Here is a 25777-nt window from a genome sequence, read left to right as displayed (position 1 = left end):
AATAATTTTAAAAAGTAAATGCTACATAAGAGGCAACATTTTATGTTAATGCAAAAATTGTCAGCATTTATGCCTAAGAAAGAACAGGCACAAAAATGTATTACCTATACATGGTGTTCGAAAAATTATCCTGGAATAATTTTTCCTGGTCTGAATCCTGAAAATGACAATCTCTACTTCATTTCAAAACTTTGCTGTATGAAACATAAGTGTTTAGTCTGAAAAATATCTGCTACAAATTAAGCCACTTTGAAAAACCACTAACTAAAAGGCCATTAACCACTAACTTCAAGCTTACTTCAGTTAAGAGTGTTCCGTTGGAGTATTTATCTAAAACAAAGGGAAAAATTGGACATTCCCCTTCATATTTAGAACTCTGCGACAAAAATAAATAAATAAATAAATAATAAAAAATCCCTCATCCTCAATGCCATTTTGTCATTAATGCTTCATTTTGTGACACATACAGAATGGGAAATGATTGTCCAGGAAGGAGTAATGTTGAAAGGGATTTAGGGGTCAGAGTGGACTACAAGCTAAATATGCGTCAACAGTGTGATACTTGCAAAAAAAAGTAAACATGATTCCGGGATGCATTAACAGGAGTGTTGTGAGCAAGACACAAGAAGTCATTCTTCCACTCTATTCTGCACTGATGAGGCCTCAATTGGAGTATTGTGTCCAGTTCTAGACACCAAATTTCAATAAAGATGTGGAGAAATCGGAGAAGGTCCAGAGAAGAGCAACAAAAATTATTTAAAAAGTCTAGAAAAAATGACTTATGAGGGAAGACTGAAAGAACAGGGCTTGTTTAGTTTAGAAAAGAGAAGACAGAAGCTAAGTCTAGACTACAAAGCAAAGTTGGAAACAGATATGCAAGCCATCCCTTTTGCCTTGTAAAAGAGAAAGGTTATAGGGATGGCGAAAGAACGCATCCACTTTTCCGAATTTTTTTTTTTTTTGGAAAAGTGGACGTGTTCCTTGGATGCAGCATTACTTTTCTGGGATGCCTTCAGCAAGGGAGGTTTAGGCTGGACATTAGGAAAAACTTCTTGTAAGGTTGGTTAAGCACTGAAATAAATTACCCAAAGAGGTTGTGGAATCACTGGAGATATTTAAGATCAAGTTGAATAGACATCTGTCAGAGATGATCTAGACAGTGCTTGGTCCTGCCATGAGGGCAGGGGACTGTATTCAATGACTTCTTGTGGTCCCTTCCAATTCTAACATTTTATGAGTCTATTACTTTATTTCACTTTTAATATGAGATGTATGATGTGAATCACTGCAAATTCAGGTAATTTATTATATGATCCCATAGAGCTCAAGTTCATACTATGAAGTCTATTCTTTCCATTGACTAGTTGACTAATTGACTAGTTGCATACACACAGGAGGAAAACGAGTCTACAATCCCTTTTTTCTCCACTCAAGCTCATCTCATTTGAAGAAGTAGGTTTTGCCCATGAAATATAAAACATAGATATGGAAAATAATGGTGTTTTAGTTGGCAGTTTTGTTCATTTAACTAGGTTTTAAAAGCAACAACAACAACAACAAAAAAAACCAAACCCAAAATGTTCACCATAATAGCATTTGTTATTGTGCTCTAAAATGTTGAATAAACTTTATATTAATATTCTTGGGCTGTTTGAGTTCTCTTGTGAAGTACTATCTCCAACGTACTCAATAATGTATTAAAATGTAAACTGTAGACTTGAAACATCTCAGGTATCAAGTCAGTTAGAATGGGATCAAAAGTTCACTGAAGTCAATAGCAAGTCTTCCACTGGCCTCAACTGGATTTGGATCACACTTACAATAAATACTTTTTCTTTTTACCAAAAAATAATCAAATCCAAAGACTCAAGAAGAGCATAAAGTCCTACACCTTCAGATTTAACTTTCAAGTTTCTCAGTTTTGTGATTAGAGGGACTGCAAGCAATTTGGACCCTAATGCTACTGATCCTTTGAAAGTTGGTTTTTCTTTGAAAAGCACATCTTGCCAGATCAGCCTGTCATCTTTTCTTTATGATAGATCTAAAAAAGAATGGCATGATCGGGCCAATTTAAACAGATTAAGAAAAGTGTGTAAGCGTGTAATGTGCTTGCGAACTACTATTTGAAACAGGTACATCATAAGCCAATCTAGTAAAAATAGCTACCGCCAATTTTATGAGCAATAACCTATCACAGTGAGCCTTCACAGATGTGCTGCTAATCTGGAAATCATTGTGGACATAGTGCCAAACAATCCCTATAAGAACAAATAAGGACCAATATCAGCTAATGGAATTCCAAATTCATAGTTGCTGTATGTACCAGGAAGAAAAAACTAGGTATCATATTTGTTGTGCACAAGCCAAACTGAAACACTTCACAAAGAATAAATGTGGGCTTATGTATAGTATGAGTTAAACACTAACCATGACTGATTTTAATTTGGAAATCATAATACTCTTAGTCTCATATTCTCCCTTAGATCAATAAAGAACCAGATAGCACAAATAGTACAGAAGTATAATCATTGCCTCATTAGTTCTGAGTCAGCTCAAGTAGGCAGTCAGTAATATTTTACTCAATGAGCAGTTTTTGGTGTCTTTGTGAAGTGAGTTTATGGACTCAATCCATTTAGTAAAAAATGGCCACATCAGAAAACTGCTGCAAGCAACTTACACTAGTTGGCAGTCTCAACAGAAAGCCCATGGAATTTAAAGGGCCTCCAATTCTACCAGGGGCCTTTGAACATATAAATAATTGTAAATTTTATTTGAATTAATTCAATAAAGAAAGATGTAGATTTACATAAAGCTGGAAATAACCCATAATATAGCACATTCTAAACTCAGTTACGTGCTTAATTTTTGTAACATATCTTATAACTTGCTACCTATGACAATTTTTAAAATCATAGAATCATAGAATCATAGGACTGGAAGGGACCTCGAGAGGTCATCGAGTCCAGCCCCCTGCCCTCAAGGCAGGATCAAGCTCCGTCTACACCATCCCTGACAGATGTCTATCTAACCTGTTCTTAAATATCTCCAGAGAGGGAGATTCCACCACCTCCTTTGGCAATTTATTCCAATATTTGACCACCCTGACAGTTAGGAATTTTTTCCTAATGTCCAATCTAAACCTCCCCTGCTGCACTTTAAGCCCATTACTCCTTGTCCTGTCCTCAGAAACCAAGAGGAACAAATTTTCTCCTTCCTCCTTGTGACACCCTTTTAGATATTTGAAAGCCGCTATCATGTCCCCCCTTAATCTTCTTTTTTCCAAACTAAACAAGCCCAGTTCATGAAGCCTGGCTTCATAGGTCATGTTCTCTAAACCTTTAATCATTCTTGTCGCTCTTCTCTGTACCCTTTCCAATTTCTCCACATCTTTCTTGAAATGTGGCGCCCAGAACTGGACACAGTACTCCAGCTGAGGCCTAACTAGTGCAGAGTAGAGCGGCAGAATGACTTCACGAGTTTTGCTTACAACACCCCTGTTGATACAACCTAGAATCATATTTGCTTTTTTTGCAACAGCATCACACTGTTGACTCATATTCAACTTGTGGTCCACTATGACCCCTAGATCCCTTTCTGCCATGCTCCTTCCTAGACAGTCGCTTCCCATCTTGTATGTATGGAACTGATTGTTCCTTCCTAAGTGGAGCACTTTGCATTTCTCTCTATTAAACCTCATCCTGTTTACCTCCGACCATTTCTCTAACTTGCTAAGGTCATTCTGAATTATGTCCCTATCCTCCAAAGAAGTCGCAACCCCACCCAGTTTGGTATCATCTGCAAACTTAATAAGCGTACTCTCTATCCCAATATCTACATCATTGATGAAGATATTGAACAGTATGGGTCCCAAAACAGACCCTTGAGGAACTCCACTTGTTATCCCTTTCCAGCAGGATTTAGAACCGTTAACAACCACTCTCTGACTACGGTTATCCAGCCAATTATGCACCCACCTTATCGTGGCCCTATCTAAGTTATATTTGCCTAGTTTATCAATAAGAATATCATGCGAGACCGTATCAAATGCCTTACTAAAGTCTAGGTATATGACATCCACCGCTTCTCCCTTATCCACAAGGCTCGTTATCTTATCAAAGAAAGCTATCAGATTAGTTTGGCATGACTTGTTCTTCACAAACCCATGCTGGCTATTCCCTATCACTTTATTACCTTCCAAGTGTTTGCATATGATTTCCTTAATTACCTGCTCCATTATCTTCCCTGGGACAGACGTTAAACTGACCGGTCTATAGTTTCCTGGGTTGTTCTTATTCCCCTTTTTATAGATGGGCACAATATTTGCCCTTTTCCAGTCTTCTGGAATCTCCCCTGTCTGCCATGATTTTTCAAAGATCATAGCTAAAGGCTCAGATACCTCCTCTATCAGCTCCTTGAGTATCCTGGGATGCATTTCATCAGGACCTGGTGACTTGCTGACATCTAACTTTCCTAAGTGATTTTTAACTTGTTCTTTGTGTATCCTATCTTCTAAACTTACCCTCTCTCTGCTTGTATTCACTATGTTAGGCACACCTCCAGACTTCTCGGTGAAGACCGAAACAAAGAAGTCATTGAGCATCTCCGCCATTTCCAAGTTTCCTGTTACTGCTTCTCCCTCCTCACTAAGCAGTGGCCTACCCTGTCCTTGGTCTTCCTCTTGCTTTTAATGTATTTATAAAAGGTCTTCTTGTTTCCCTTTATGCCTGTAGCTAATTTGATCTCATTTTGTGCCTTTGCCTTTCTAATCTTGCCCCTGCATTCCCGTGTTGCTTGCCTATATTCATCCTTTGTTATTTGTCCTAATTTCCATTTTTTATGAGACTCCTTTTTTATTTTGAGATCATGCAAGATCTCCTTGTTAAGCCAAACTGGTCTTTTGCCATATTTTCTATCTTTCCTACACAGCGGAATTGTTTGCTTTTGGGCCCTTAACAACGTCCCTTTGAAATACTTCCAACTCTCCTCAGTTGTTTTTCCCTTCAGTATTGCTTCCCATGGGACCTTACCTACAAGTTCTCTGAGCTTATCAAAATCTGCCTTCCTGAAATCCATTACCTCAATTGTGCTGGTCTCCCTTCTACCTTTCCTTAAGATCATGAACTCTATTATTTCGTGATCACTGTCCCCTATACTGTCTTCCACTTTCAAGTTCTCAACTAGTTCCTCCCTATTTGTTAAAACCAAATCCAGAACAGCTTCTCCTCTGGTAGCTTTTTCAACCTTCTGAAACAGAAAGTTGTCTCCAATGCAGTCCAGAAACTTATTGGATAGCCTGTGCCTCGCTGTGTTAGTTTCCCAACATATGTCTGGATAGTTGAAGTCCCCCATCACCACCAAATCTTGGGCTTTGGATAGTTTTGTTAATTGTTTAAAAAAGGCCTCATCCACCTCTTCCACCTGGCTAGGTGGCCTGTAGTAGACTCCTAGCATGATATCACCCTCGTTTTTTACCCCTTTTAGCTTAACCCAGAGACTCTCTACACAGCTATCTCCTACATTCATCTCCACTTCAGTCCAAGTGTGTACATTTTTAATATACAAGGCAACCCCTCCTCCCTTTTTTCCCTGTCTGTCCTTCCTGAGCAAGCCGTACCCTTCCATACCGACATTCCAAATGTGCGTCCCATCCCACCAGGTTTCTGTAATACCAATGATATCATAGTTGTATTTATTGGTTAGCAATTCCAGTTCTTCCTGCTTATTACCCATACTTCTCGCATTTGTATATAGGCATCTAAGATACTGATTTGATCTTGCCTCCCTGTTGTGCCCTGACCCTCCTTTCTCCTTGCCATTATAGGCCGTAGTCCCCCCTATTTCCAACCCATCTCCCAGTCCCGCACATTCAGCACTTACCTGTGGGCTTTACATTCTGTTCCATACTAAGTACTTAATTTGCATTCACTACCTACATACACGTGTACATAGACCTATAAGCCTGCATTCATGATATTAGAAATTGATTTGATTCCACAAAAGGACTTAACTGTCACAATCATTTGATTTAGCTGGCTTTTGTATACTGTCATTTTCTAGTATTTTAATCAGTGAATTTCTTGATCTAATTGTGCTTTGAATCTTGCTTTAAAAAAAAAAACTTCCTTTGAATCTCCATCATCTTTTAATTATTCAGGACATTAATATCTACTCTGGCTTTTTTTTTAAAACCATAGGGATGATGATGCCATATTCCAGAATAAAATATATTTAGTCTCATTCACATCAAAGAGTAATCATAGATAAGTCAATTCAGTGAAAAATGTACAGCTTTGCAAGATATGATTTTTTAAACATAACTTTTCTATGATTGAAAGGTTTTTCACACTAATTAAGCCTTATGTCTCTAAGTTCTTTCTAACCTGAAACCTGATACTTCTGACATCCCAATTTCCCACATATTTCTCTTTATGAAGTACTAGTTCATTTGCATGTGGGGAAGCTACTGGTTTTCAAAGGCAACTTGTGTTGCAACTCCAATTCTACATGGAAGGTTTTGAAATAAAGATTAAACAATATATCTATTTAAAAGTTTACTTTGTCCATTGGAAAAAATATTCTGATATTTGGAATACCACAACCTCTACCACTAATTGAAATGGTACATTCTGGTCCCTATTATTTTTACAGGTGCTCTGCATATGAGTTCACTGGCTTCCATTAAAAAAAAAAAGTTCACTGAATTATCATTGATCTGTTGACAACTTTCAGGCCCACTTTGCTTTACAAGCAAATTCCATTTAGAACATTAGATTTGCAAATTAGAAGTAATACGGACAAATTCTCTGCTGCCACAAGACTGTTTACATCATTAGACATGCACTCCCAGATAATTTAGCCCATATTTTTTGTTTTAACTCAGTATTTTATATAGAAGTAAGGTAGTAGAAGCCGAATTCAGGCATGTTGCCACTATTCTTGATTATAGGCAGAGCTGACTGTTAAGGTGGCCTGACATTTTCAATTATAAGTCCTCGTTTTTGCTGAAATTTCCCATGCCAGCGATCTGCTCCAAAATGAATCTTTCTGAAAAATTTTCAAAATAGTCCAGTCGTTTCCAAGAGCAAGTCTAAGGAAAAATACATGCCTCTATCCATATTAAAAACTGCAGGTGGTTTTTTCTTTGAACACCTCTAGTATCCCTCTGCTTTGGAGTAGGCACTTAAGATTTGGAAAAGGGATAGTCTTTGTGTCAGGGATGTAACTTTTTTTCTGTCTGTGTGAAAATCTACTCAAATCTAGCCAAGTTAAAAACCTTTGACAAATAACTTCACATATGCTGAGTAGAGACTTAGCTTTTAGCAGGTAAATTCCCCCAGACAGCATCCTCATTAAACATACCTCAACATGATGCAGAGCAGGATTTTCCCTGCAATTGAGGGCTGATTGCTGCTGGCTGTGCCAGGCCTGGGTATCTGAACTGACAACTGCATGGTCTCTTTTATGCTTTTAGGGTATGTCTACGCCTCAAAAAGAAAGAAGGGTTATCGATGCTTCAAAGATAACTTGAAGAGTAGCTTTTAATGGGTTTGCATTAGTCTCAAAAAACTTGAGCAAATGGTTCAGAACAGGAATTATTGCCAGTTTCCGCCAACATCAGCATGTAACAGGTTTGACTAGGATTGATTAAATCATCTCTGGGCTGCATGTGAAAGGTAACACAGAGCGCATCATCTAACATTATGGATACAGACTTTCCCTGCCCTCAGTGCAGCCAATTGTGTGTATTAGGGTTCAGACTTCAGAGTCGTGAGCAGCTAAAGCTGATAATTGCAACAATCTCATCAGTCAGCTATGGACAACCTATACCACCTCCTCCCCACATACACACACACCAATTAAAAACCCACAGCTGTTTTATCTTCTGATGTAAGCTCTCCTTTCATTTATTGATTCACCATGCTATCAGCATTTCAGTTCTTAAACTTCATCTATATAATAGCAGACTGCAGTTATGTTTAATGTATCTGAGCTGTAAATAACATTTCACTATCATTTTATGAAGGTTTGAGTGGATGATGATAAAAGATGTTGTGTTGTTTTTGTTATGAATCTAGTTAACAGAAGGACACTCCAAGAACCACTGGAAATTTGCAAACTATTGAAAGAGAATATGACAACAGATGAGCGTGTGTGGGAGAAAGAAGAAAAATAGGTTCTTGAACCTGTAATTGTGACTCCCACACTGTTTCTTTCAACTGTCTGTAGTGATAATGTTTATAATACCTCATCCCAGCAAGGCCCACATAGCCTTACTGTGTGTAAGTATTAAGCTTGTTTTCTATTCAAAACAAAAAAGTTCAATGTTTATACAGGATTTTTTTTTTAACATGGCATAGTGTGTTGTTTTCCTAGGTCCACAATGCATGAGGTAGTTTCTGAAACAAAAACAAGCTGTTCATTTACACTGAAAAAAATACATTATAATTACATAATAAAAATGAGGTTTGTATGCATTAGCTACTATTGTATCTACAGCCTACTTTCAGTGCACTCTTATTACAAAAGAAATAAAAATGCAAAATTTCAGCTAATTCTAAATAGTTGTAATTGATGCTATTGTGTAACTGATGTATTGTGTAATATTGTGATTTAAAATATTTAGCTCAAAGGAATGCCTGGACTGTCTCTTCTGCACCCTATTTTTATTCCACGTGAAGAGGAATCTAAATATAAAAATAATTAATGTTCAGATTACTTCAATGAGCCAACTACTGTACTATACATGTACATAAATGTTAAATGGACAGGTCTTAAATATGGTACTGAATTACCTTTCATTTACTCTAACACTAAGAACTATAATCCAAATAAAAGGTGCACTTTTATATGTGAAGAAAATGCCAGTGTATAAAACTGTCAAAACTATGCACTGTTGGAAAAGCTGCTAGCCCTAGTATTTGTTGACTTTCTTCTGAAATTCTGGACACTGTTCACTACCAGATGCAGATATAAACATTGGTATTGTATAAATACTAATATGCCATCTCCTATGTACCACACAGTATGAAATATAATAGATGTGATGATCTAGAGGATTCACCCATACCATTTATGAATCCTGCCCTATTTATGTGCATCCAGAACAGCTTAGAAGCCTGAAAATATGTCTTTGTCAGACCGTGCACAATAGCGAATCATTAGTGACTATCACCACCTGAATAGGCCTTACATGGGAGAACAAGAGAGTAACTGCAACCTAGGAGAATCCAGGTTCACAAACAAAACAACAAACATGCCAAAAGAGGGGTTTCAAAGGTATCACAGGGAGAGGATTTTAGGAAAACACTACAGAAGCTTGGGCAGGAAAGAGGACAGGGTAGGACACAGATCACACAAGGCAAACAGAGAAGAAGGCTCATGTTTCAGAACTCAAGCAATGCACTGAAATAGAAGATCCCTGGATGAACCTAAAAGATCCTAACCCCAGCACAAAGAATGCTGTATAGGAAACTAAGACAGGGAAATGTATATATGGATCTGGCATTTCTTATGTGATTAAGTAAAGCTCAATAAGATGCTAGAATTTTGTGCAAAGTATCTTTGTGTTTATGTAACACATGTCATATGGTCCTTAGGAGAGCTAAACAAGAAGTCTCAAACTTTTGGATGGAGTTTCTGGGAGAGAGGGTCTATAAGTTACTGGCATTTTTTGGAGGTCAGTTCTGATCTTAGAGGTCTCTGGGGCTTTGTTTCTGTGAAGGAGTGGCCAAGAGTGGATGCTCGACTGGGTCCATAACAGAAGGATCACTATTCCCATTTATCTGTCACAACTAAAAAAACCAAAAGGTTGATTATTATTACAGATCACATTTCTATTATATGAAGGCAATGTAATTCAATCAATGACCACAGTGTCAAAACAGGATAATTTTTATAGACATAAATCAGGACATAAAACCCCAGTAGCAGTGATTAAAATTTTAAATTAATCAAACTGCTCCTATCCCCAAAGATAGTTTACTTGAGAAAATAGAGGAGGGTCTGGGTTTTTATTCAGGAGCTAGATGTAATATATACAATATGCTATGTAAAAGATTATTTACCTTCTCTTACAAGAAGGTAAATTGCATTAGTGTCCATGGGTTAGATCTGTCTTTGCAGAGAGTTACACAGCATAATCATTTGCAAACTGAAATTTTGTAAAGGCTAACTTCATTGTTTTATCTTAAACTCACCCATAGACATACATTTTATTACCCATCAGGAAAACAACAAAATATTTATCTTTGTGATGCCATAAACTTTGAGATGGTATCAAAGAAAAGATACAAGCACTAATTCTGTGGTATCAATGCTGGTTCCAGTACAGAGAAGGTGGGTGAGACAATATCTTTCGTTGGAACAATTTCTGTTGTTGGTGAGACACAAATTTTCAGGCTTACACAAAAGTCTTCTTCAAAAGAGCTATGTGTAAGCTCAAAAGCTTGTCTTGCTCATCAACAACAGAAATGGATTTCAACAAAAGATATTACCTGATCTACCTTGTCTGTTTAGCATCTGACCATCATGCAATATCGGATGCAGTGCTGTAACCATGTCATTTGCAGGATATTAGAGAGAGTAAGCTTGAAAGCAACTTTCACCAACAGAAGCTGGTCCCGTAAAAGATATTACTTCACCAATCTTATCCATCGTGTAATATGTGCTTTGGGCAATGATACACAAGCCTTAATGAATTGCTTACCAAGAGGTGGCTAAATATAAACTGGAGATAAAGAGGAGAAGAACCCAGATGGCATTTTGCTTCCATATAATTGCAAGATATTCATTTTATGCAGTTCTTATTATGCACTAATCAAACTGTTATGGAAACTAATTACTGTACAATCTATGAATGTCATATCCCTTTATTAAAGAGGAATATTAAAACATAAGGCATGCAAAATGTAAGATATAGGTACAGATTAATTCCCTGGGGCAAAGGCTGTGGATGTACAGCAGAACATCCACAGGAGAGGCTGCACTCGTGAGGGGATTCATCACTCTGCAGGAGGTTGAGCAACCATAGTCACCACTTTAGAAATACAGCTTTAAAACTCTGGCCTCAGCTTATAGGAGCACACAAATCTCTTAAATGGGCTTCAATTTGAGGGAGATCACTCATTTTAATCCTACAGTTATCAATGTTTCACACAAACTTCGTATCACCCTCCTCACTTTTACAATTTATAACTTCTCTGTGCATCAGGAATAGGACATCCCAGAAAGCTGAGTTACATGAAGTTATAATATGTTATTTATACTAAAGGAATGAATGCAATATCACTGTAAGTCTTCTATATGCCATTTTTGGTATCTCATCTTGTGACACACACACACCACGTCCCACAATTGGGGCTTTGCCAGAGCAATTTTTAAAGACTACACCACACATTCCATGTCTGAATGAGGAGAGCCCATAAATTCTGCACTAAACTTTATTCCATGTAGTTATCTACAACAAACAACAGCCTGTTAAACCAAAATAGAGAAATAGCAAAACAAAACCAAAAACCTCAGCAGTTTTTGCAATTTACTTGGTATAATATCTAAACTGGCCTGTTTTGCACTGTATATCAAAATTAGACAGCTAGTAAGAGAAGTGATGTTAAAACAAAAAATATAAATTGGGGGACCAGACATAGTTTTGTAACACAGGTTGGAAGCATATGGGCAAAGAGTTAAAATCCATTCTGAACAGAAAAGAAGTGTGTAGGATAACAAAGACAACTACTAAAGCCACATGTTGAGAAAAAGATTACAATAACATTGTCAAAGGAAATAGTCTGTGTCTACACTTATGACAGTGTATAGAGTCAGTGCACTCCACTCAGTCACATGCCACAGCGGAAAACTCCGGCAGCAGGGACACAGTGGAGCACCACACTGCTAAAAATAGCAGCAGAGCCATGTAAGGCACTGCCTGGGCATGTAGAGCGAATTTAGGTATATACCCTGGATACTCAGGCATGTAGGGTACTCAGTTCTACTCACCTAAGCCATTCCTCACCATCTACACTACTACAACAACTTTGCTTGCAGGCTGTACAGTGTCTAAACTTCATATATTGTGCAAGTGTAGACTTACCTTAGACATTTCAGAGAGAGGAACTCAAGATAAAAGTCATATAGACATACTGCTCAAGGGAGATTTTTTTTTAGTCTGTTTTTATTGTGTTTTCTTATTTCAGAAAAATTTGATAGTGGCATAGGAATGCCATCTTTTAATAAAAAAGTAAAACTAGCCTCCTAAGACAAAATGGAAGAGTTATATAGCAGAGCAAGTTTAAACAATATCTTCTGCAAGTGCCAAAAGCTTTCAATAGGAATTCTGACTATGCTGGCTTAAGACCATTTTTGGAGAATTTAAAAGCCTCAAGAGGGTGTCATTTTAATTCATATACAGAAATTTATTTGGGATTTTAAAATAAATTGTGGATTTGTGTTCATCTTCAACTAACTGTTTTTAATGTTAAACAAAAAAATTCTGCATGAATACAAGCACTCATTAGCTTAATTAGTTGTAATTACTAGGAACTAGGGTGTTCTTCGAAGCACTATACTTTCTCCTTATCTGGACTAGGACTTATAAAATAAATCCTCCTAACACCACTCCTTCCAGGGCAGAGGAAGCTCATGGATCTAGATCACTTGGCTGGATTTTAGCAATCTGTTTAATAGATTGATATACCCACCACAAATAACCAGTAAAATACTCATTCAGAATAGAACTAACCAGAAAATATATAACCCCTGAATGAAAAAGCTCATGTTTCTCAGAAAAAAAAATCAACCCAAATGGGGATAAATTATTAAAAATCATTTGGGGGGGGGGGGGGGGGGAGAAGACTTTTCAAGAAAAGTCCCATTTTTTAAGAATCAAAATTATTTCTTTCACTTTACTGGCTGCCTAAGAATTACTTAACATTAAATATGCTCTTGTCTCTTCCTCCTTTCCATGGAATAGCATACCAAGTTCAGAAGCCACTATTGTGGTCATCTAGTGTGACTCCCCACAACACAGACCTTCTCCAAAATAATGACTTCTAAAACCATATAGAGCATCTCAAAAAAAATCTCATCGTGATTTAAAAATTTCCAGTGATCAATAAACTGTCTCAATGGCTAATTATCCTCACCATTAAAAATGTACATCTTATTTCCAATCTGAATTTCTCAAGCTTTAGTTTCCTCATCCTGTTACACAAACCTTTGTCTGCTAGATTGAAGAACTAATTATCAATTATTTGCTCCTCATGCAGATACTTATAGACTTTCATCAAGTCACACTTAACCTTCTCTTTGTTAACCTAAATAGATCGAGCTCGTTAAATCAATAACTATAAGGTACTTTTTCTTATCATTCTTCAGGTTGTTTCTGAACTCTCTCTCCAATTATCAATATCCTTACTGCATTGTGGACACTAGATCTGGGGGACATATTGTAGCAGCAGTTGAACCAACAGCAAATATAGAGGTAAAATAATAATCTTTACTACTACACAATATTCCCTTATGTATCCAAGTAATCCATTTACTATATTGGCCAAACATGTCACTGAGAGCTCATTTTCAGATGATTATCCACCATGAACACCAATTCTTCTTCAGAGTCACCACTTCCCTCAGGATAAAATCTACTATTTTTATAAGTATGGCCCACATTCTTTGTTCCTGGTGCATACATTTATGCTTAACTGTAGTTAAACATATATTGTTTGCTTGTATCTACAGAACGAGGGACTATAACTCAGAAGACAATTACTTTGAACATGATTTAAGGATGGCAAGCAATTCAACATGAGCTCCCAGTGTGATAATGTGGCAAAAAGTGCAAATGAAATACTAGGATGCATAACTGATGGTCAAAAGTTTTCCAAAGAAACAGTCCCTCCCCATCCCGCCCAAGAAAATGGTGATTTGATGGAATTGAAGCTTTCTGTGAGAATGCATAGATTCTGTCTAAACTTTCAATGACAGCCTGACTCCTCTGGGGCTTCCAGGCTAGCCAGCTTCCCTACTTTTATTTTTATTTTACACTTTTATTACTTTAATTTTTTTACATTATGTTGACTATTATAAAGACTTACCAATTACAAAGAAATCACTAAACTAAATACCTGCTATCAATTAGAATAACAATTACAAATGATCAGTTAGAATACCATTTGAGCAAACCAACCATCAATTACCAGACAAGTTAGGGCACCAATTACAAAACCAATTATCAACTAGAATACCAAGTACCAATTAGAATATCACCTACCAATTAGAATACCAATTAGCAATTTATAAAATTTTAAAATAATTTATCATATGAAAGTTAAACATTTGAATCATATCATACCTTAATAGCTTTGTAATGTTTTGAATATATAATTAATAAAACATTTTCTTGTTGACTACAAAGGAATGTCATTTCACTGTATTTTAAATAAAATTCAGAATTTCATTCTGTGGACAAGTTCTTATTTTGATTTTGTTTAAAAGAATAATGATTCCAGAATTTCCCCTCCAATAGGTATTCCAGGTTTCAGCCAGCTGTGGTATAAATAGGAATAGTGACTAGGTATTGATTTTACCTTTGTATATGGAATTAGTGAAACCAATACTGGAATATTATGTATAATCTGGTCTCCACATTTTAAAAGGATATCGAAAAATATGAACTGGTGCATAAGAAAACCACAGAAATTACTTGAGTGCTGAGAAAATGCCTTACAGTGAGAGTGTTCAAGAAGTCTATCAATAAGAAGATTGAGAGAACTGAATCACAGTGAACTTTCATGGAGAGAAAATATTGGACACTAAAAGGCTCCTTAAAATAGTGAAGACAGCAGGAGTGCTGCAGTATCTACTTCTGATCATTCATGAGAGGTACACACACACAGGGTAACTCCTTAGTTTCTACAAATCTGGTCACAGTCCCCAATTTTACTCTGCATGTAAACCTATATTTGCCTCCCTATCTCAGTTTGCCAGCATCCAACCTCTCTTCATTCAAATCCTGCTCCCCTCAAACACCTATTTCCACACAAATGTCCACACACAGTCACACCATCATCAAGAAATTATTAAAAACAAAGAACAAATAAAGTTATCTTCATGCCTTGTCTCCAGTGAGTTTATCTAATCACTGAACTTAAAACAGGAACTGTGGTCCCAGTTCATCTCAGGGCCATTGCTCAGCTGCACAAAATGTGTAATATTTCAACAGTATCTTAATGGTTAAGAACAACAGCTGTGCTGAATATTCACACTAGCTCTAAAACACCGTTTTTTAAAAAAGTCCTAGTTCTAGTTAATAAAAATCAAGTGGAAATTACTTTTACTATTTGGCAAAACTGAGGTGCAAAGTTCATTGCACATGTGGATTTCAACCCACGCTTGAGAAATTTCAGAGAAAATGGACTGGAGGTTATCACAAGCAATGAAGAGACTCCTCACAAACAGCTTTCTCCTTCCCATTGTTTAAGGAGGAATGGAACACACAACCGTGGAAGTAGAGAGAGTTCACTGTTATGGTAGTAGAGTAGACAAGTGGAATAAGTTTTCAAGGAATTCCTTTCAGATATTTGCATACAGAAATCTGCTAAGCAAACATGGGGCCCCGGAAAAAATCTCTGGGCTGCTGATGTAAATTTTTAATAAATACTGGAAAATTAGGAAAGTTCCAGAAGTCAGGAAGAAAGCTTCTGTTATGGAAATATTTTAGAAGAGCAAACAGGATGACATGGGTAATTACAGTCCTGTTGGCCTGATATGGATTGGATTCCAGACACAAAAATGGGGCAGGTGATATAGAACTCAATTAATAAATTATTAATGTATAGAATAACAACCAATGACAGTCAATATGGTTTTATGGAAAATAAACCCAGCCAAATTAACTTAATTTAAAAAATAATAGAAGATTAGTGTTGGAAGATACCTCAAGATGTCATCTAAATCAATCCCCTGATCAAAGTACGACCAATCCCAACTAAATTATTCCAGCCAACATTTTGTCAAGCTTAATATCTTTGGGTATGTCTACACTACCCTCCTAGTTCGAACTAGGAGGGTAATGTATGCATACCGCACTTGCTAATGAAGCCCGGGATTTGAATTTCCCGGGCTTCATTAGCATAAGCGGGGAGCCGCCATTTTTAAATCCCCGCTGCTTCGAACCCCGTGTAGCGCGGCTACACGGGGCTCGAACTAGGTAGTTCGGACTAGGGTGCCTATTCCGAACTACCGGTACACCTCGTTTCACGAGGAGTAACGGTAGTTCGGAATAGGACCCTAGTCCGAACTACCTAGTTCGAGCCCCGTGTAGCCGGGCTACACGGGGTTCGAAGCAGCGGGGATTTAAAAATGGCGGCTCCCCGCTTATGCTAATGAAGCCCGGGAAATTCAAATCCCGGGCTTCATTAGCAAGTGCGGTATGCATACATTACCCCGCTAGTTCGAACTAGCGGGGTAGTGTAGACATACCCTTTGATTCTATGACCAAAAAAAAAAAAAAAAAAAAAAAAGCTCACTTTTAATATCTGAGAATAAGGGCCTGATTTAGATCCTGTTGCCTGAGAGAAAGGAAATTACAAGTATGTAACTCTGGCCAAATTCTGCCTCAAATATTTACATATAATTGACAGTGCCATCAAAGGGAAATGCACGAGTACACGAGAGGCCCGGAGGGAGAAAGTTAGTTGTGTATCTTCATCTTTTCTGTCTAAAAGAGAAACTCACAGGCAACTCAAAGAAGTAAGAGATTTAAGCAATGGAAAAAGAGAGATACACAAGAGGAAAACATATTTTTTCCTAAAGTTCTCAAAAGTCTAGGGACAATCTTTCACCCCCCGCCCCCAGGTCATTTTTACCTCCTTCCACAATGGTAAATTTGTCATGGAAAGAGCATTACAAATTAGCAATCAGCAAACTTAAAGAACAAAATTGCTAGCATTTTATTTCCTGAAATGTACCTACATACTATTTTTATTCACCTCAGAGCAGTAGATCTGTTTGTAAAAGAGATGGCATCGTTTCTATTCAATACATTTGAGTGGCTGGCTCTCTATATAACTTTTGGAGTTCGGGGAGACAACAGTTATAGCACAACATTCTGAAAACAAATTTAATTCAATAAATTTAGATCAAGTTCTAGAACTCCGAGCAGAGAATCCAACTGGAGAACAACAGTGATCCTCAGAGACCCAGACTACCCGTTACTCCGATGGCTCATGAAGCTACTACACTTCTCAACAGCAGCAAGGAGCACATCAGCTACACCGGCTGGACTCAATGACCTCCTGAGGTCTTTTCCAGCCCTATCATTCTATGATACAGGCTCAGCAGATGCAGACTGACTAGTGAAATTGCCTAAGCTGTTTGAAAGGGTGCTGCCTACTCTCAAGATTAGGCTTCAGTGAAAAAATATTCCCATGGTTATAGCTGCTTCCTGTACACTTCCTAATACCTGTGAAGCAAAAGTTCACCTCATGGGTGGAGGTGGAATGCCTGGCTGCTGATTCTAAGCAGCCGTATACCAGGAGTATAAGGAGAGATCAACAGGGAACTATGTGGCTCATGGAAGTCTGAAAAGAAAATTTCAATAGAGAGTCATAATAGTGAGTAACATGAGTTGTTCTAATGAGCTCTGCTTAGCATTTTTAGCACCTTGGTATGGACCTTGTAATGAGTGCTCTGTGAGTGGTAACATACTATTGCAAGGGTACCTGTTGCTATAATCTTTGAACGAAGTCAGCCCCAGCCACTGTATGTTGTGAACTAATAAAGGTGTATTAAGTTTCAATAGATAGATGTGTTCTAAACACATGCAAAATTAACTATAATTGCAACTGAATGAAGCTGTATAAATATAGGGAAGAGAACATTTGAAGGGGAAAGAATAGTCATTTTCATTTCAAAGACACATACACCAGCTGTGTCTTTACAAGTAAGTATATGTGCAGCTGTAATTGTGTGCATTCTCCCTCAGGATGGAGATGCAGGTGTATTGAAGTGGCCCCAGAATACACATGAAATGTTGGTTGAGGGTGTAGGGAGCAGAGAAAGAGCTATTATTACAAGAGCCAAGACTTGCAGGAGGTCCACAGTGGTACTTACTATGGGCTAGCTTGACATTGCCTACAAGAATATACACTCAAAGACACACATTTCTCTGAGTTTTCCAGCTCATGATTATCTACTTATATATCCACAGCTAAATGTTCTTTTCTAGTCATCTGACAGGTCCAGGAAAGTCAATAAGCAGGGGAGCCACAGCGGGGTTAGCTCCCAGCCTGGGAACTAAGCCTGTTGCAGCTCTGCCTCTTAAACCTATTAAAAGCCTGTCTGCTCTTAATATATTTAAAAGGCTGGTGCACAGTGGGGGGACCCAGCATGAGCCAGGACAGCTGATTCCCAGCTCGCGCTGGGTTCCCCGCACTGAGCTCTTAATACATTTAAAAGGCAGAGCCGCAGCAGGCTCTTACTACATTTAAAAAGCAGAGGTGCAGCATCTGGAACTGGATGTGAGCTAGGAATCAGCTGATTCCCAGCTTGCACCTGATCCTCATTATTCCCCTGCCTCCCACAGGGAACCGGCTTTTAATCTGTCTCCCTCCAGCACCAGATCCTGCTCCCCCACCCCCTTGCTGCCTCTGATATAGGCAGCGGGGGTGGAAGGAAACCAACTAGTCGCTTACATCTTTCTATCAGAGTGTGGTTTTAGCCATCAGTTGTCCCTCAGTAACAATAGCCCAAAACTGTGCACAGAGAAACTCTGGGAACTGAGCAATAAAAGTGATATGATGTAGACGTATTTTATTGTCAGAACTTGATAGTTCGCAATGCTGAATTGAAGAGTGGTGAGGGAACCAGCCTCTCTCCCAAACAGGCTGAGTCATTTCCAATCCTTATCATAAGGAATGGACTTCACTTGGTGTTAGCAACCTCAGTAGTTTACTGTACCAACAATAGAACTGGAGAGTATGGGGGAAAAAAATTCTGTATCCCTAACTCAGATGTACTATGTCTTAGCATCCCCATTGTTGGGAGGGTTATTATGGAGGAAGAGATGGAGTACAAGATATCCAAGAGTTTATGTGTATCTTTTATCTCATCAAGGAGTTTCTCCAGTGTGTTTACTACCTTTTAAGGTAGATCTTGAAATAGCTGAGAGAGAAAATAAAGAAAGCTCTACAGAGAAAAGGATTAACTAACTACTGAAGTTCTAAGAAATAATGACCTCATGAATGGACTGCTCACAGAATATGAGCAATTTGTAAAAGAAAAATCTTAACCAAGATGAAAATAATTTTTTTCTTTTACTGAGATTTTTCATCCTATACCATCCTGTGGATTAAAAAGCATGTTTTTCTGCTGTCAGAAACTAGGAGCATAATATTTTTAATACAGCTGCCACAGAAGGTAGACTATGACAGCAATCTTATAAAAATGCACTTTGCTTCTGAATTGTTAAATATTCTATACAGCAGCATTCAGTCTGCATTTGCTAATGATATTTTATCAGCTACATAAATAAAATTGGAAATGAACTCTTTGCAAACCTCTCCAATGCATTATTATTTCCTATTATCATCTTTCTGAGTACTTCACATCCCTTTTCAAATAAGTCTGGATAATTCAAAGCCTTCAATTAATAGTTAAGTGAATTTTAAAAAGCATGTTTTACTTGTATTTCTTCCAATACTCTATGTATGTTAATGGTTGTATTGAAATAATAATACAGAATAACTTAATATCCTTAATAGTTAGACCTTCAGAGACAAGTAAAATGACTGTAGGGTTACTAAAATGTACTTAAAAGTAGGGAGCATCCTATTAAATTACTAAGGTATTAAAACTACATTGGCTAAACACATGAAATTATGAATTAAGAGGACAAAAACAAATTTCGTAAAACAATCAAAATCAATACATTATTTACAATAAAATCAGACTTTATTAATGGACTTTCCAGTCTTGGTATAATTAAGCAATGGCTGACTTACTAAAAAAAGTAAAGCTATATTCCAATCATATAGCTATATAACTCATCTTTAATTTGGCAAAGCAGCAAAAGAGTATGATTATTATCCATTTCGAAGGTTATTTTTTTCTGTTCATATATTCATAAAGCTCTGTTAAAAACCCAGAGCAATACTTATAGCGTGACATTTTTGTCTTTTGTATCAAAACAATGCAAATCAAAAAGATCACACACAATTAAGGTGACATTTTAACAGTTAAAGTGTGTCATTGATTGACATGGGAAACTGAAATCTGGAAATGCAAAACCACTTCTTCAAGAAGAAACTTTGATTCCATACCTGAAAATCCACACCATAAGCTCCAGGTCCAAACATAGGAAGATTTCCCTAGTGCATGCAATGTGGATGTCAGCCATAAGACTACCTCCAGAGGATCACTCTAACCTAAGGAGTACTCTTTCTGGTTTAGAATCTCTGCAATGAGGTATGTAAACAGTAATGATGAAGGATAATGAGTTTGGCCAATATCTTATCCTAGCTTCCACACCTGTGATGAGCTGGTAGTTAACGGAAAATTTAGTACAACATTTTTTATCTCACTTGAAGTATACCCGGAACAGGCAATTTAAAAAAAATATGATATTTTACCTAGCATACAGGATAACTGAGAATCATAGAATACTAGGATTGGAAGGGACCTCAAGAGATCATCGAGTCCAGTTCCCTGCCCTCATGGCAGGACCAAATACTGTCTAGACCATTCCTGATAGACATTTATCTAACCTACTCTTAAATATCTCCACAGATGGAGATTCCACAACTGCCCTGGGCAATTTATTCCAGTGTTTGACTACCTGACAGTTAGGAACTTTTTCCTAATGTCCAACCTAAACCTCCCTTGCTGCAGTTTAAGCCACTGCTTCTTGTTCTATCCTCAGAGGCCAAGATAAACAAGTTTTCTCTCTCCTCCTTATGACACCCTTTTAGATACCTAAAAACTGCTATCATGTTCTCCCTCAGTCTTCTCTTTTCTAAACTAAACAAACCCAATTCTTTCAGCATTCCTTCATAGATCATGTTCTCTAGACCTTTAATCATTCATGTTGCTCTTCTCTGGACCCTCTCCAATTTCTCTACATCCTTCTTGAAATGTGGTGCCCAGAACTGGACATAATACTTCAACTGAGGCCTAACTAGCGCAGAGTAGAGAGGAATCTTGAGCTAGCTGAAGGAACAGGAAGCTCGAATCAGAAAGGATATCAGCTAGAACAAGACACAAAGCTAGAACAAGAATGAAAAGTTGCATCTTTTGAGAAAAAACAGAATGATTAAAAAAAAGGAAGCAAAGGAAATAATATCTACCGTATATTCCGGCGTACAAGACGACCTCTGAAGTTAAAAAACATCCCCCCAAAATCGGGGGTCGTCTTGTATGCCGGATGCCCCGCCGCCGGAGCCCCTCCGCGGCTTTGAAAGCCTCGGGGGAAGCCGGCGGGGGGCATCACAGGCGCGCATGGGCTGCCCGCCCGCCGGAGCCCCTCCGCGGCTTTGAAAGCCTCGGGGGAAACCGGCGGGGGGGCATCCCAGGTGCGCATGGGCTGCCCGCCCGCCGGAGCCCCTCCGCGGCTTTGAAAGCCTCGGGGGAAGCCAGCGGGGGGGCAGCCCATGCGCGCCTGGGATGCCCCGCCGCCGGCTTCCCCCGAGGCTTTCAAAGCCGCAGAGGGGCTCCGGTGGGGGGGCAGCCCATGCGCGCCTGGGATGCCCCCCCGCCGGCTTCCCCCGAGGCTTTCAAAGCCGCGGAGGGGCTCCGGCGGGGGGGGGAGCCTATGCGCGCCTGGGATGCCCCCCCGCCGGCTTCCCCCGAGGCTTTCAAAGCTGCGGAAGGGCTCCGGCGGGGAGGGGGGGGGGAGCCCAGGCGCTCCTGGCGGCTTTGCTCCCGGTGCCTCTGGTCTGCTGGGGACCATCTCCAGCAGACCAGGGACACCGGGAGCAAAGGAGGCGGAGGGGCGCTGGGGTATAAGATGAAACCCTATCTTTTAATTAAAAAGATAGGGGGTCGTCTTATACGCCCAGTCGCCCTATACGCCGGAAAATACGGTAACTGTTTAACCATCACAAAAATGACTAAGAATAATAAAACTGTTGATTCCCACTGCAAACTAGATGCCCAAACTTCTTCAAGACACAGAATTATTGAAAATATAGGGCTCATTGGTCTCCTAGATCTTCAGCTAGATTAGGAGAAAACACAAACTGTAAAAAACAACAACAAACTCCACACTAAACATGTACCACAGTTTAATACATAGATAAAATCCTCATGTAGTAAGCAGTTATAACTATTCTAGAAGCTGAGAGTAGAATTGGTAACCTAAGCGTGTGGAACAACTATGTCAGTTTTTCAGTACTTTTCTATAGATTTCCAATGGCAAATAAGACATTTGATGAGTTATCAAGCATGTCACTGTACTTTTCTGTATCAAGCTATGCAAAGGAGTGATTGCAGCTAGATGGAATAAGAATTAGTTTTAAATTAGCAGAAATTTAACTAATGTTAAAACTGAGATTTCATGCTATTATTTTGAGGTAATGAGTTATAAAAGCATAGCTACATAGAAAGAAAATGTTTTTAGGAACTGCATGTCAGTTCCCACATTTCAGCGTGGGAGAAATTCAATTATGAATTCTAGTTTAAATGTGTTTTCTTTGGAGTTTCTAAGCACATTAAACCTTCTGGAAGAGAGTTTATACTTGTCGCTCCCCATACTGGGAATATAGCCACAAGAAGATAGATAATATTTTGATTACCCATCTAGTCTAGAAATAATAATAATAATAAAAATCAACAGGCCACATAGAGGTAGGGATCATGTTAATTTGACTTACACTTGTAGGGCTTAACTATTCTGAAGGGCTATGTCATATTTAAAAATAACACTAACAATTTTTTGCTCATTCCTCGGTGGATTTAAAAAACCAGGAATATCTGTGACACTGAAGCACTACCCTACATCAAAACCAAAAGGACAAAAGGAAGATTTATCTTTTCTACTTTCTCTACACTGCCAAGAGATTATCAGCTAGCTAGAAAAGGTCTGGCTTGACCAAATAGAAGAGAAAATGGCAAAAAAAAAAATCAAGGAAAAAGAGGGAAAGTACCAACTGTGCATTAATAATGTAAATGTATTTCTTGAATATGCTGATTTTGAAATGGCATTCATTAAAAACCATTTCCCCCTTCTATATCTCTGAAGAAACCATAAGTGTGCATGATAGTACTCTGAAGATTACTGTTGAGTGGCATACATATGTGCAAACAAAGCAACACTTTTACAAAATGCTGATAAACTGTAACATTTGATGGTAGGCATGTGTTGAATTGACAGTTCTGAAGAATTAAATCCCCCATTTGTGTACTGAACATGTATATTAGAGGCAACATGGCTGAGAGCTTTCCAGTAACACACCATAAATAAGTCTCACACCAAACCTGACCTGAAGTAAAACATGTAGTCAGAGCGGTCACTTGGTCTCTCTGCTCATATTGCAAAGAATGACATTTTGGTGTAAACACTTGCCTTCTGTTAACAATAGAGAGTATAGATGTAAGTGTGTAGTTGCAGCCTCCTAGTTTAGGCCCAATCCTTCCCCCTGTTCAGTTTTAGACATTTTCAGCAGTCATCTAGATGGTAAGCAATAGTGTTTTGGTGTCTCACAACTGTCAGTTCTCCTATTGTTTGGTTCCCTGCCTAGAAATAGATTTTGCCCAACATGGGAATCCTTTTATATTCAGCTTCAAACCTTTCACGCCCTCAAGGAAAAGTACCACATTCAAAACAGGTTCCAGCATCAGATGACCTCGCCACAGGCCTTGGCAGGACCAACCCTAGTTCAGGCTTACAGGAAGCAAAAGACTATTCAGAGATAATTGTCTTGAGCGCCAAGCCATTAAGTTCCTTAAGTATCACTAATGGCTTTCACTAGTACATATAGATCAATAAACAGAGATTACATTGCCATATTCCAGAGAACCTGTAAAGAGAGCAGAATCAGTAGAAGACCAGAGCTCCCCGTGCAAAGGCCAGGTGCCCTTGTATTAGCTCTAAGGACTGGTTGGTAACCTCTTTTGTACCACAATTACATATCTACCCTTGTGCTATGTTATTGGCTAAATCTATCTCTGTTCCCAAAACAGCACTGTTAGGGAACTTGCCCCAAGCACAGAAGCACCTGGAAGCATTCTGACAGTGGCACAGTGCACTAACTCTTGGATTATTTTTACTCCTGGTGTTCTGTATATCCATGGGGCAGAGGAGAAATGTTTTGCTCCCACTTAATGCTTATGATCACCCCAGCACCCAATAGGCACTTTCCTCTGGTGTACTTCTCCAAATCCTCAAAGTCCAAGATAAAAAGGCAGGCTAACAGTGCTGCAGAGACAGCAGAACACCACCATGTAAGAAGGGGAAGATTCACAAAAAAAATCTTTCCTGGCCTCAACACAGACCAAACAAATTCACTACTAATTAGCATGCAGGAAAAAGCAGCATAGTGGGGCTGACATTGGAAGGGTAGAACATTCCTTGACTAGTGACAAATGTAGCTGGATGTGGAAATAAAAGTTAACTATGGAAATTTATAAGAATAACACTAACTAAGATGAATCAAAACACCATCATATATATAGTAGCCCAATGTCTGTGAGTCTAATGCCGAAATGCTGGCTGTTCCTTGGGGGGGGGGGGGGCTGATTCCTGAAATGCTGGCTGTTCCATCTGGGCAGCGCTGTTACTGAAATGCTGGCTGTTTCCCTCTGGGCAGCTCATGCTACATGGAGAGTGCGAGGCCCAAATGGCCGCTTGTGCTGCTTGCTCCCACGTGGCTAAATGGCGCAGAAGTCAGCCGAGCGCCACAGTAGGAAGAGAAAAGGGGCGGGGTGGTGATGTACATGACGGGCTAATTGGCTAGTTACTTTTGACTTGGGCAAGAGGCATTACATAAGCATTTTGCTTCTTTCACAGAAACAAAGCTCAGCTTGCTTTTTCTTATAGATAGATGTCACGGGGCCGCCTGTCCGGGCCGCCGCCCCTCCTGTTGCCCCTAGGCCGCGCTCAGTTTAACACTTGACTCTGGGTCACCGGGCGGAGTGGGGGGTCCGGGCCCGCCCTCTCTCCGGACCCCAACCCAGGGCCCTGACACTGAGAGGTGCCCTCTCAGTGGTAGCAGGGGGGGTCGGTACCCCAAAACGCCCCTGCTCTCGGGTTACACAGCCCGCCCTGGGTCTTGCTCCACTCCGCCGACCCTCACTGTTCCGGGTACCCGCCTGTCCCTGCGGGCTCCCCGCTGCCTCGGCTGCCTCCTTGCCTGGCTCCCGTGGCTTGTTCCTCCCTCGCTCGGGCCCCTCCTCCGGCTGGCTTGGCTGCCGCAGGTCTCACCCCCGCTGCCGTTGGCTCCTGCTCCGCCGCCGCTGGCTCCTGCTCCGCTGCCGCTGGCTCCTGCCCCGCTGCCGCTGGCTCCTGCTCAGTCGGGTCCGCTGGCCCCGCCGGTTCCGCCCCCTTTCCCCTGGCCTCCCCGGCTCCTTTTATCCCCCCTCCCCTTGCCGTCCCTGGCGTTGCCCTCCCGACGTCATCACCGGCGCGCCCCGGCGCCGCGTGATGACGTGTCCCTCCCCCCCGCTCGGGCCTGCCGCGCTGATTGCCGGCTCCGCGGCGGCCCCATCTGCCTCGCTCGAGTGGCGGGGTTGCTCCACCCCGTCACACACCTCCCCCCTTTGCAAAGTTCCTACACCCCCCGGTTGCTCG

The 25777-nt window shown here is 39.6% G+C and overlaps 1 protein-coding gene across 3 annotated transcripts in view; it reads right to left on the bottom strand.

Annotated features, from left to right (window-relative positions):
* Window positions 1–25777, bottom strand: part of KCNQ5 (potassium voltage-gated channel subfamily Q member 5) — a 451318-nt gene that overhangs the window by 310013 nt on the left and 115528 nt on the right. The window lies entirely within an intron of this gene.

The sequence above is a fragment of the Pelodiscus sinensis genome, chromosome 3, assembly GCF_049634645.1.
Source record: "Pelodiscus sinensis isolate JC-2024 chromosome 3, ASM4963464v1, whole genome shotgun sequence".
Lineage (NCBI taxonomy): Eukaryota > Metazoa > Chordata > Testudines > Trionychidae > Pelodiscus > Pelodiscus sinensis.
Note: the sequence above shows the minus strand (reverse complement) of the source record. Positions and strands in the feature narration are given on the sequence as shown.